Below are 13,017 nucleotides of genomic sequence, written 5' to 3' on the forward strand. Positions count from 1 at the left end.
ACTGAATCGGTGCTTTCATTAGTTCTTCACTACTCTCATCCAATTTTCTTCATATCTGACATTGCTGTTCTGAATTAGTGCAGCCAAGCCTGATCCCCTGTAATAACTTCTCCTCTTCCACATGAAGCTAGTCCCCTCTCTGGCTTTTCCATATGTTTCTATGGAAGAAAAGGAGAGAGCATTCCATCTTTTATCTTTCTGAATAGGGCTTGGCTTTCACAAAGTTACCTTTGAATGGATTTTGAGGGGGAAAAAAAATAGGTCATTTTCAGTCTCATCTTGAAGACAGATTGAAAGATTCTCTATTCAAGCAAAGATCTTGAGTTAGATGCATTTTCTGGTCTAAGAGGATTTTTGGCCGTGTTTCTTTTTGCCTTCCAAGTCCCCCATTCTTTTATTATTATATTTAAGTAACTCATTCCTGCACCTATTTCAAAAGAAATATGTGCCTTTTGAACATCTTTTAACATTATGATTGTGATCGTTTGGAGGGGATGGGGGAAGTGAATGTGCCTTTTCCTATTTAAATTATATATTTTGACCAGAGGTGCCCTGAAGTATCTATCAAAGCGAGGGTAAAGGGAGCAGGGAATTCCTTTATCCTTCCCTTACAGCAGGGGTGCGCAATTATTTTGGGCAGAGGGTCGCTTATTGAGTTTTGACAAGCCATAGAGGGCCACATGACAGGCAGCCCAGGGCAGATAAATGTTAATTTATTAAATATTTTTAGGGGCCCTGCAGGCCAGATAGAATGGCCTGCCAGGCTGCATCCAGCCCCCAGGCCACATTTTGCCCACCCCTGCCTTAGAGCAACAGTTTAAAAAAACAAACAAAAAAAAAACGGGTGTGATTTTTAAGAGGTGCCACCCGATGCTGTGCAATATACACTGTTAGGTGTACCAACACCTACTCACAATTCACAAGATAAACCTATGGATTTCAGATGGGAATCCATCTCAATAAAAACATCTTGATCTGTTGTATGGTTTGCATTTTTTTGAAGTAGAAGAATTCTTATTATTTTTCTGTAGTCAAAAAAACCCAAGCAAAATAAATAGAGCTGGCATTTTCTAAAACTGTCTTGAGTCTAGAAAAGGTTGAGAATCACTGATTTAGAGTCTTCTGGGATCTGTCATCCAAAGCTCTTCTGAACTTCCAGGAAAAACATAACAATCTGTTGACAAAAAGTAGAATCTGAAACCCTGTCTTCAGAGACATTAAAAGTAGCAAGTGGAAGAAGGAATGTTAGCAATAGGATTGTGAAGAGAGGCTATTCTTTTTATTGTACTTTAGTTATACACAGATTCAGAGAGGTTTGATCACTTGCTTAAAAATGAGTTCTGACACCTCTCCCTTTACTCCCACTAGCATCAGTTCCAGGCTCTGTCAGTCAGCTATGGGAATGAGACTCCTCCCTCATTCCTAGGGCCCAACTCTATGGCATGGGACATGACAAGCCAAGGCAGGACCAGCTTACACAGAACTATACAAGCCAACACTTTGGACTACAAGACATGCTAACCATGAGTCTCTACCACCACCTGTTATTAACAAGTGTTCAGGCTCTCATTGGCCAAATGCGTATGTGGAAGAGGGCAAGGACAATGTGGGCACTTCTGTTTTGGTCACTAAACCAAGCAAACAAGTGACAAAACCACTAGTTTCAAGAGAACTAAATGGTAAAAAGGCCTGGCCTGCCAACCTGAAGTTGTCAACGTATTGATGCCAAACATACATATAATGTAACTTCTCCACATGCTAGAGGCCATATGAGGGGCCAATAAGTATTGCATTTAGTTTTGCCTGGTGATGTCTGAAATGGGAGGGAAGAGCTTGTCTCTGATTCAGTCTTTTCAGCTATTCCTGTGGTAGGGTGACCACCACTCCTCCACAGGGTTGTGCACTGGGTATCAAGTTTAAATAGTGTCTTTCTGTGGTGATAATGCCATCCCTTTTGACTTCTTTCTTCCATCAGTTCAGACAAGACCCCAGTGAGTCATCCACTCAGGTGTCTGACAGCTTGAGGGAACCTTCCCCAGCAATAACTCCTGAATTTCTTTCAGTATCTTATGCTCCAGCTCTTTGGTGCTTAGAAGATATTTCTCTATTTAATTTTCAGTGTCATAGCCTTCTTTGTTCAAGCTAGTGTACTTAAAAATAAGCCCCTTTACATCAAATTACTCCTCCGTTGTTTATTACTTGCAGTTTTTCCCTTCTCTATATTCAGAGTTATTTTACAGGTTTACAGACTTCACTTTCACTGCATAATTATCTTAGGTCAGATACTACACAACTCCCAAAGCAGACAGAAACCATCACACAAATAATTTTTAGGGCTCCATGGTACAGGTTATTATTTTTAGTCATCCAACCAAGTTAGATTTCACCAATATCATGTCCCAGCATTGCCTCCTCAGTCAGAATCTCCAGAGTTAACAGCACCCTGTAGAAGAACCTTGGAAAGGAAAAAACAAAAAGAGAAAAAAAAAGAAGCTGTACCCAAGTGTTGCAGTGAAGCAAATAAAAGATTACTTTAATTGTTCACCAAAATATTACTCTGCTTGTTGTTTATCTATTTAAATAGGAAAAGCCCTCAACTTTTTAGGTCATCCAATTGAGAATGGAACCAATTCTTTAAAATTTGATCAGGTTTCACTTGCCCAGTTTCTCTGATGGCAATTCATTTAAGTTTATCTCCTGGTAAGACTCCTCCAAAGAAATTCTGGTTATTTCATCCCATAAGACCTGGGATGAATTCCTAGCTCACTGAAATCAAGAATTTCAGCCCCAAGCTCATAGCCATGGGTGAGACAGATGAGAAGGGATAGCATTTTGATTGAGACATAGGAGCAATTCTTCAGCCTCTCCTGGTCATTAAAATCCATGCCTGCCCATAACTTTTGCATTTCCAATGCAATGGTGAATAGTTACTAGGCTTTACCACATGAGTGACTCAATGGTAGAAAAATACTTTCTGCAGCCACATAATTTGTAAATCATCTGATGAAATGCTTTCAGATTTCTGGATTTTTTTCTGGATAAAATATGCTATAGGATTGTGTAACTGTCATACTCTGACAATTTAGTGCCATAATCGCACAGCATTACCTTCTCCATAACCAAATTCTGAATGGCCTCTAATTATTTAGATCCTTGTATGCGATCAGAGTTAGTCATGCTTTATACCTATTTCTTGATGCCCTTTATACTGAAGCATGCAGCCACGATTCCCTCCCTGTCAGGAAAATTACTCATCTCCTCAGCCATCAGGCCCTTAACAAAGCAATGACTTGTCAGCTAAAGGATGTAGTTTTCTTTGGCCTTTCAAACAAGTCTCTTGATCAATCATACTAGAGAAATCCAACTTTATTGCTGTTACTTGTTCTTCTTGCACATAACTTTTTCATGTGCTCTATTGCCCAATATCATTTGTTTCTATTTGAATCTAGTCCTATTCTTCCTAATGGTTTGCATTTCATAAGCCCTAGTGGTTATAACTCAGAATCAAGATTCCTAGGTTTTATTCTCACTTCTACCGATTTAACACACACCTCCGAGGAGGTCACTTAAACTCCGTTTATTCACACCTCATGGAGCAATAATTTACCTGCCTTACAAGGCCATTGCAAGGCTGACAACGTTTCTTGATTGTCTCTAAAAATACTTGAAAGCTTCTTTAGAACTATTTGCTATCTTCCTCCGACTCCCTAAGGCTATCTAGTGCTTCACTGTTCACTTTCTGGCCAGAACTGTGTCTCATTACTGTAGAGATCTCTCTCCTCATTAATCTTGTTGAGTAGCTCTCCTCTCCAAGCTCTACTGCCCACAGTTTGGGATTCCTCATCCTTGAGCACTAGTCATGCATAAATCAGTTCTAAGTGTCCCCATTACTCACATATTTAGACATGTCAAAGCAAGGCCACCATACAACTCCCAAAGCATTTTAGAATTCCCTTCTGTTTTCTCATCAAAAAGGCAGAGAAATATAAGCAGGCAGCTTCTTATTAGGAAAGCCACCCCCTCAGGCAAGCTCCAATACAAAAAAAAGTTGAAAGTAGGAAGTGTGTAAAAAAAAAAAAAAAAAAAAAAAAAAAGCCTGAATAGAAAAAAAGGCCAGATACCTATAAAGGTAATGAGTGAATGCCCAAAGGTTCACTTTGAATAACCTCTCAAGCTTAGAAACGAAATCTTCCATCTAAGTTTTTTTTTTATGTCAATGAAACAGAAAGTGTATTGGCCTATGAGATCTAAAACTTCACCCCCACAGTAGCTGACATTACACCACTTCATGCTTTACAATTCTAGGAGTCCCAACCCATAAGAATTCTTTCCCTCCCTTAGATCTTTGCCTAGAATGTGAACTGTGCCATTTTTGATACTGGAAACAAAAAACAAATCAGTTTTGGGTTTGTTTGTTTGTTTGTTTGTTTTGGGGGGGGGGTTGGTTGGGGGTTTTTTTGCACATGCCATTTTCATACCCTCTGTATATGCAGGTCCTAAATGGAGACCAAGCACATCCTGCTGGCAGAAAAGAAAGATAAAAGGCTTGAATCATCCAAGTCTTTGGTTTATGCCCTTTCCACAAAATCCGCATGAGACGTGCATCTTTTATTTCTGACCTGAACAGAACCAGGTTATACTGGAAACTTCTGGATAAGGTTTGGAAACAAGGGTTGGGTAGGTAAATTTTACACATCCTGGAACCTCCAATGTTTTGAATAAGCTGCAGATTTTCAAGTGTGAAATTTTTCCCTGAAAGTCATCACCAAAAAGTCTTAGTCTCCCCATCATAAAGGAAGATAAATTTTCCCTCTACTTACTTTGGGGATACCCAAGAATTTCTGGCCCCTAAGTAATCTAGTATATTCTCCCGTGTCAGCAATAAATTATTCTGTTACCATAATTATCCCATTCTCCATTGTTTTACCTAATGCAATTTAGACTCCCCAAATAACATGTTTCTCTTTTCCCACAAAGTTGAAGAATTTTTAACTGCGAACTGTGGGAGTGACTAGCACATGAATATGCTATTGGGAGCTAGAACAATGCATTTCAAAGTGATAGATATAGATCTATATGATAGATTCATATAAAATCTATGATATTGTTTTATAGCTAATGCAAAAAAGCTAATGTGTTACGCTAGTAATAAACCTCAATGCATTAAGTGTTTGAGAACCAGCCTATGTATATCAACTATAATCATTATCCATAAAACGTTATTGAATCAGGTCTTAAAACTTAATGCTGCTTTTGTATCTAGAGATAAGAAAGGATTTTGGATTGACAAAGCAGAGAACGAAAAGTAGGGGCCTGTTGCTGATCTTAATAAAGCTCAAATGATTTAAGCCTTAGCTACTCCTTGGAAATTGGAACTTCACATTTTAAATCACCTGTGTTCTGCTTTCAAGTCACATTTGCTGGCCATAGCTTTGCACACTGGAATTAACTGGGATTCATCTGCAAATTACAAAAAAAAAAAATCTGTATATATTTTTTGGATTTAGTGCTACTAGGATGGCTGAGAGAGAAGGAGTTACCCTTAAAATGAATGGTGCCCTGTTGCTGAAGCTGGAAGGTAAGTCTGTAGCCTCATAGCAGATAGTGTTCCTGGCTTTCAGACCTACTTCCACCACAGCTTGGTATAGTGCTCAGCATGTGCTTGTTAACTACCACAAACTAAGTGCCTGGTAGCCATGTTGGTCCGAGACAAAAAGACATGCAAAAAACTAGAACTCTTGGTTCCAAAAATGATACCTTTTATTAGACCAACTGAAAAATGGCAAGAAAAATTGTCCTTTTCTGCAAGCTTTTGGAATCAAAGTCCCTTCGTCAGGCTCTGGGAAAAGCGTAGATAGTACAAGATGTTAAAAAGTCTCCATAGGTAGGAAATAAACTTCAGTTTTACACAAAGAGAGCTGAAGATAAACAATTTTCTTGCTATTTTCCAGTTGGACTAATAAAAAGGTATCATTCTGGAACCAAGAGTTCTAGTTTTTTGTATGTCTTTTTGTCTCAGACCAACACGGCTACCAAGCACACCCCTGAAACATGGAAGATGCTGAATTTCAATTGATTTTTTTTTGGATTTTAAACTTCACTGCAGAACTACAAGGAAGTGTTTTGTTTTGTTTTTTACCTCCCTGCCTCCCATCTGACACCTTCAGGGAAGTAATTCTACCTAATCAACACAAAGAGCTACTCAGCGTAACTCACAAAGACACTCTCATGGACCCAGAGGGACAGACTTTCATCTTCAGCTCCCTCTGTGCAAAAATGAAGTTTATTTCCTACCTATGGGGACTTGTTACCATCTTGTACCATCTACACTTTTCCCAGAGCCTGACGAATGGACTTTGATCTTGAAAGCTTGCAGAAAAGGACAATTTTCTTGCCATTTTCCAGTTGGTCTAATAAAAGGTATCATTTTGGAACCAAGTGTTCTAGTTTTTTGTATGACAAACTAAGTGCAATATTTGCACCTTCTTCACACAAACCACCTCAGCTCAAAGGGAAACAAAGTGGCCTTAGTCAGTTGACTACTAGTGAGCATTTGCCATCTATGAGGGAAGTCCATCCCTCAAAGAAAAGTTGCTTGCCCTTGGGAAAAAAAATAAGACAAACAAACAAAAATTGCATATGCTAAGACTTCCCAAGTTCTCAAGTCTATACCTAGAGCTCCCCAGCAGACAGTTCTTCCAAGCTCAGTAATTGTGATTGAAGACTTGGCAGAAGATGACTCCCAGGTAAGAATGTGGTTGGCAACCTTTTGCTGGCATGGCCAACCCTTTGCAACGTTGCCCCTACTGTGGACTGCAAGTCACTGCCTCCTCCAGAGCAGCTAGTTGCTTGTGCTTACTCATGCCATTGATCTCAAACTCCTCTGCCATGAGAGTGAGAACAGAGGCTTAGTAGTAGAGGAAAATGCTGCAGAAGGAATGAGAATTATAGTACAGTTCCATGTCATGGATCCCCCATGCCAGATTGACCCTTGGCAAGCCAGACCAGACCTCTTTGAAGGCTGGATCTGGCTCATGAGCCATAGGTTGCCAACCCCTGCCCAATATTCAGTTACCAACAACAAAATATTTAATATCTATATACAGACTTGCCCTGTAGTTTATGCAAGGACTTCATGCTCCAGGGTAAAAAACAGGCCCTTCCAAAGGCAACACAGCCTGATGCCTGTGTGCAGAGGCTTTGATTTGCATCATGATGTGGCACACTGGCAAAGATCAAAAGGGTGCTCTCAGTAGGAAGCCCAGGTCCTGGGCTGCAGGGACAGAGGAGCTTCCTTTCTGCATTAAACATCAGGCTGTAGTTTGCAGGCTATTTCTGTTTATGATTTTTTTTTTCAGTACAAATAAGAAGCTTGTATTTAACACCATCTTACTGCTTTAATGCAAAGTCCATAACAATATGCCCACGTTTCTTTCAAACCCTCTCCCCCCACCCTTCTTCCAATTACTCAGTTTTATGGTCCAGCAGCCCAGCTTCTCCACAGGCAAATTGGCTGACCCCTTCTTATTCCTACATACAGGAAAACTCAAGAGAGTTTACATCTTACAAAGGGTTAGACATAACCACTGATCCAAGTGCAGGATTTCCCCACAGTGCTCAGTAAGAAGTTCGATGAAAAACCTGATGCAGGACAGGACATCAAGTAGATGAACTCTTTAAGGGGGCCTTCAAAAGAAAAATGAAGAAGTGAGTTTGTGGTTTTATGCCCGTTTGTTCCTTCCAGCTATAACCGGGGCCCTTTTTTTTTTTTTAATTCTACCCGACATTTCACAGGGGAAGGGGGAGAAGAGAGCATGTCTTTCATGGAAGTGTGAGGTAGCCAAGTCTTATGACCAGCTGAAAATTTTTCCAAATGACCCTGGAGATGTTAATGCAATTAAAGTCTGATTAAGTTAAATAGATATTAACAAAAAATGTTTTTTATTTAAGGGCTGAGAAAGCTTACAATGCTTATCCAACACCCAGAGTAGTCTTCCAGCAAAAGCACAGAGTATCTGGGGAAGAAAAGAAAAAAATCTGAGAGCATAGCTGTCAAGGGCATACAGGGGCTAAGTTGCGAGAGGGGCAGGCTGCTGGAGCTCGGGGAGCATGCTTCTCAGCCTTCAAATGAGAGGAGCAAGCCTTCAAAAATATGACAAGAGGGTAAAAGGCAGGCCACCTGGGTTCTGCTGCAAATCACATCATTATTTATAAACACAGGATTGGAAGGGGCATTCAGGATTATCAAATCCAGTCCCTTGTGATTTCAGGCAGGCACACAACAAATATTTGTTCATTCCAGCCAGCAGCAGATCCAGGAATAAGGCAGCCTCACCTTCCCCTCCCCACTTTGACTGGACACCTAGCTCAGAGCTCACTATGCATGCACTACATAGCCAATTCAGCTTCTGCTGGAACTCTGCATGAGCAGCAAGCTCCGAGTTCACCAACTGATCAGGGCGGGGTCTGGGCAGAGGCCCTGCATTTGTGTGGCTCCAGACCCCAGAGGGTGAACGCTGGTGTTGTTCACCCTTCCCTCTCCACTGAATTCAGCAGCAGGAGAAATGAAGGGAAGAGCTTCAACAGAAGCAACTCTCACCCCTGGGCTCTTGAGCAGAGCAAAAGCAGGGCCCTGGCCATACCCCACACTAAGAGCTCACACATGGCACAGCAAGAGGGTAGGGAGTGCAACTGTACTGTGGCCTCCCCTCTGGATCCACCCCCATTATCACAATTATAAACCACCTAGTAGCAAAAACTACATAGCCTACCATGTTCTATAGGACAAAAGCTATCAACATCTGAGCCACTGCACTGACAGCAATCCATTAGGATCATTTGACCATATTTTACCTAGGAAAGGAACCATACCCCCTATGACAGAGGAAGGGCAGGAAAGGAAAAAAGAAAACAGACAAGCCACATATATCCCAAATGGATGTGCTGGGGAGAGTTAAGTGGGGAGGTTGTGTATTATTAAGAGATAGAAACCTTATATTTAAGAACCAAGTTGTTTTTATTTAAGCTGTTGCACAGCACATTAACAGAAGACTTCAGTTTAGAACAGTCTCTAATCTTCCATTTGGTTGACAGCAGCCAAGGGCATCATCACCTACCAAGAGGGCTTTAGACTCTGCAACCCCACTCCACATTCCCTCATACTAAGAGATATAACACCCAAGCTGGATGTTTAGCCAGAGGGTTTTTCATGAGGTACAAGATAAGGATACTTGGAGGAGAAGACAGGTTAGTTAATATCAGTGTACTCTCTCCTCCTGTACATTATGTTCAGCCATCCCTTTACTATACAGTCAGCTACATCTTGGCCCTACTTCTCTGCATGGCTGCATTATAGTTGACCTGGCCTCAGCTTGTTTCTCCAAGGAATAGAGGAAAGGAGCTCAACTGCTGTTCTCCAGAAAGAGCTGGGAGGTTACGGAGAACAGAGTCAATTAGTAAATTTTGTATAAGCAGGAGGCAGTGTAGCCTCCCAGTCCATGATGAGCCTTTTCATAGCCTCATCAGCCTTTGTTCATATCCCAAGCCTGCTGTGGCTCCTGGGCTCTTTCCCAATTACAAGAGAGAATCAGAAGGGTATAGTTACCACAAAAACAGGATCTCCTGCCTTTCCCTACTCCCACCAGCAAGCTGATACAGGAGACATGCCACCACTTTATTTTTCAGACTGTGAAAAACCTGCAGATTTCATTTTGATTTCCCAGATATACCACTTCAATTAATCTGAAAAGTACTGAGGATGAACAGGACTGCATAGGTAAAAGGAGGAAGTTTTTCATTGGGAGGGACTAGAGGAAGAGGAGAAGAGCTGCTCTCTTACAAGTCACCTGTGGTGACACTTCAAGAGAAAAGCCACAAGAGGAAGCATTTTTAGGCTTTTCTTCTAAAGTGAATGTTGCACACAGGGAACTTATCTATACTTTCGTAAGTTAGGTGAGCTTTTAAAGACTGAATTCAGTCTCTACCCCCTTGATAACAGATATTTAAGTCCTCATAAGTGCAAGTCTCATAGCAATGCTAACAATAGACCCACTATCAGAGTCTCTGTAGTGTGGCAACTAGAAAAGTAATTGCTGCCTTTTTGTGCTTTACAGAATACGTCTTCCAAAGTAAAGCAGTACATCAAGGGAGCCTAGCAGAAGACTGACAAGAAATATTTGCAGAGCGGCCTAGTCTGAATTGTCTGTGTGTTATATAAAGCACAGAACTCCCTTTCTTAAACATTTTATTAACCTTTTGCTGATGAAATGAGATTGCTGATCAAGAGTTGGATGAGGTCAGTGCAGCAATTATGTTTTGAATCCCCTTCAAACACATCTTTCAGCATGAAAGAAAAAGCTGATAAAATAAATTGTTGCTGAAACTGAATCTTTTAGAAGACTAATTAACCTATAATAACCATTCTGGCCTCCTCTTAAGCCTTGAAAAGTAATTTTCTCTCATTAGCCTCAAGTTTAATTACCATCAATAACAAAACCTCCCCCAGAAATAACCATATGTCAGAGTCCCTTTTACCTGCACACTTTAACATGTAGTACAAGTAACGCTGACATGCTACAGGACAGTTTTCAGAGACAGAGCCTGAAACCAAATTTGTGTCAGCTTTTCTCAAGAAAAGAATTTGAAATGCAAAATAACAGCAGCAATAAATAATATGGCAAACATGCCAAAAAAAAAAAAAGTATTTTGAAAAGTAAGAGCTGAGGAAATTCCTGTGTGGCAACTGGAAATACAGAATAACATTAAAGAGCTCGGCTGGGAGAACTCCGAGTCTGTCCCTCGCTTTCTCAGTGACTTATTGTGATATCTTAGGTAAATTACTGAGCTTATGTGCCTTTATTTCTTGCTCATTCTTGGCCTTTTGGCTGAACTATAGCATTGATATTTGGCATATGGGAAGAGCATATCTTGCATTTGCAGGATGATGTAATTAATCTATCAAGGCTTTTTCATCTCCAGCTTTTATGATCTCCCTAGAAAACTTAAAATGGTACTTAGTATGATAAAATGGTGCTGAGGCTTTCAGGTGAAGGGTGTTCTAGAATATCTAAGTATTCTTCTCCATGCAAATATAGATTTATTCTAACCTATTAAATAAAAATAAGAAACCAAGAATGCATGGATTTTAATCAGACTTCTTTAAAAAAAGTGGAGAGAGAAGACAAATACCACATCCCTTTAATGGGTGAAGTGTAAAGTGTTTGAATGCAGCCCAGTAGCCAGAAGAGATTAAAAAAAAAAACAACAAACCAGAAATGTGTAGAAAGACATAATAATAAATGTGGAAAACCCCTGCTTTTGAATACAATACAAGCTCCATAAGAACTTTACTATCTATTCTGCAGTACACATATGAAGTGTGGCATCATTTCCTTATAATAAAACCATACAAGTGTTCCAAGGGGGTCCTGCACATACAGCACAATAACAATGTACTTGTCCTATAGTTTCACCACATTACCCTCAGTGTAGATTTTGAAAAAAAATCACTTACTTACCATGATCAGGAACCAGCCTGAGTCCTGATCACTTTCTGCACTGCTGCAAAATCATCTACTTTTACTTATACCCTGAAAATGGTCCTGGTTTTCTCCAGATGCAGAGTTTTGAATACATAAGGAAGGAGAATGTATTATGATCTGTTCCGCCATACTATGGACTTTCAGTGCCTTGTTCAAAGTATTAAAATCATTTGCATCTCCAAATCTGAACTGGAAAATGTCAAAGAACCTTCAGAAATAACATTCTTAATCACAGCTGAAAACACTTTAAGAACAAGTTCCCTCCTAGCATTATATCTCTATTTCCATTCCTAGCAAAATTAAACAACACAATGGCTCTCAAATCCCCATATTCCAAGTTCCTCAGATACCCAAACTAGAAGACCAAATGCTGCAAGTACTCTTACCACACTAACCTTTTGATTTCCTACAGCAGGGTAGTACTGGAATTGCATTGCAACTTCAACCCCACCAACTGCCTCCTACAGCTGAAGCTCATCTCTTAAACTAAGTGGCCAACACAACTGCAGCTGCTAAACAGATGTTTCTGAGACAACCTTTGCATAGAAACTTCTTGACTATTCCATCACAAAATGGAGCCTTAGATTTGAAATGGCTTAATCTTTGAGGTTTCTGGATCTAAAACATTAGCTCACTCCAAAGTACCACAAGGATGTCAAACAGATGTCTAAATGCTTTATTTTGGATTTGTAGTAGGGTGAGGTTTCAGAAGAGAGGTTCTTATTTTTTTTTCCAAAGCAGAAACAACTTCGTTGTACCACAGCAAGCAAGATTGAGACTACTCAAGTTTCTGGGGTTTGCTACAACAAACAGGGAGCGGAAATAGATGTCCTGCAATTAGTTCTTAAGATCTTGGGGTAAATCTCTATATCTGATTGCTTGTTTCTACTTACAATTTTCAAAAACCTTGTGGTTTGTACTAAAAGACTCATTGTTTCTCTTTCTTAAACGGCATCAATAATAACAATAGTATTTTGTACTAATATATGATTTTTCATCTAAAGAGTTCAAAGGCTGTAATAAAAAAAAATCTTTACAAATGAATGCATTGAGATGTCCAATATTACACATCAAACTAATGACAAAATTGTGTATAGATCCCAGCTCACCTGATTAAAAAATCCTGCACAATCTCTTTGTGCCCCATTCTATGAAAACCTATGTACTACTGATGCCCATAGGATTGCCTGGAGACTAAGCATAAAATCTGATTTTTTTTTTTCTTCTCATGAAAGTCTTTAGCGGTCCCCTCTCTGCCCCGAGAGCTTCAATGTAAATGCAAAGTATTAACCAATGGGTTCTTTTCATTCATCAAAGACCATTTTCAACTTCAACAAATAGGCAGACTTTTCCAAGGTTTTTGGCCATCTTGTGTGTTCCCCACCCAGTGTTCACTGTAGCGTAGTAAACTTGCTAGTTTCTGTGTTTATGCTTGCCACACCTCCCTACTGTATGCAAGTACTTAGCTGTGTGTCAT

General features: G+C 40.0%; 1 protein-coding gene across 5 annotated transcripts in view; it reads right to left on the minus strand.

The window, feature by feature from the left end:
• Window positions 1–12,159, minus strand: part of LOC102573864 (ALK receptor tyrosine kinase) — a 438,013-nt gene extending 425,854 nt beyond the window's left edge. The window contains exons 1-4 of one of the 5 annotated variants that reach the window (XR_009456526.1): window positions 11,936–12,009; window positions 11,517–11,729; window positions 7,967–8,015; window positions 1,246–2,455 (exon numbers count right to left, since the gene is read on the minus strand). The gene's annotated coding sequence lies outside the window, so the exon portion shown is untranslated. Of the gene's footprint in view, window positions 1–1,245; window positions 2,456–7,460; window positions 7,687–7,966; window positions 8,016–11,516; window positions 11,730–11,935 lie in introns of those variants that run through there. The other 4 variants (XR_009456528.1, XR_009456527.1, XM_059717197.1 and 1 more) reach the window with 4 other exon arrangements.
• Window positions 12,160–13,017: the final 858 nt, after the last annotated feature.

This window comes from Alligator mississippiensis, chromosome 1 (assembly GCF_030867095.1).
Source record: "Alligator mississippiensis isolate rAllMis1 chromosome 1, rAllMis1, whole genome shotgun sequence".
Lineage (NCBI taxonomy): Eukaryota > Metazoa > Chordata > Crocodylia > Alligatoridae > Alligator > Alligator mississippiensis.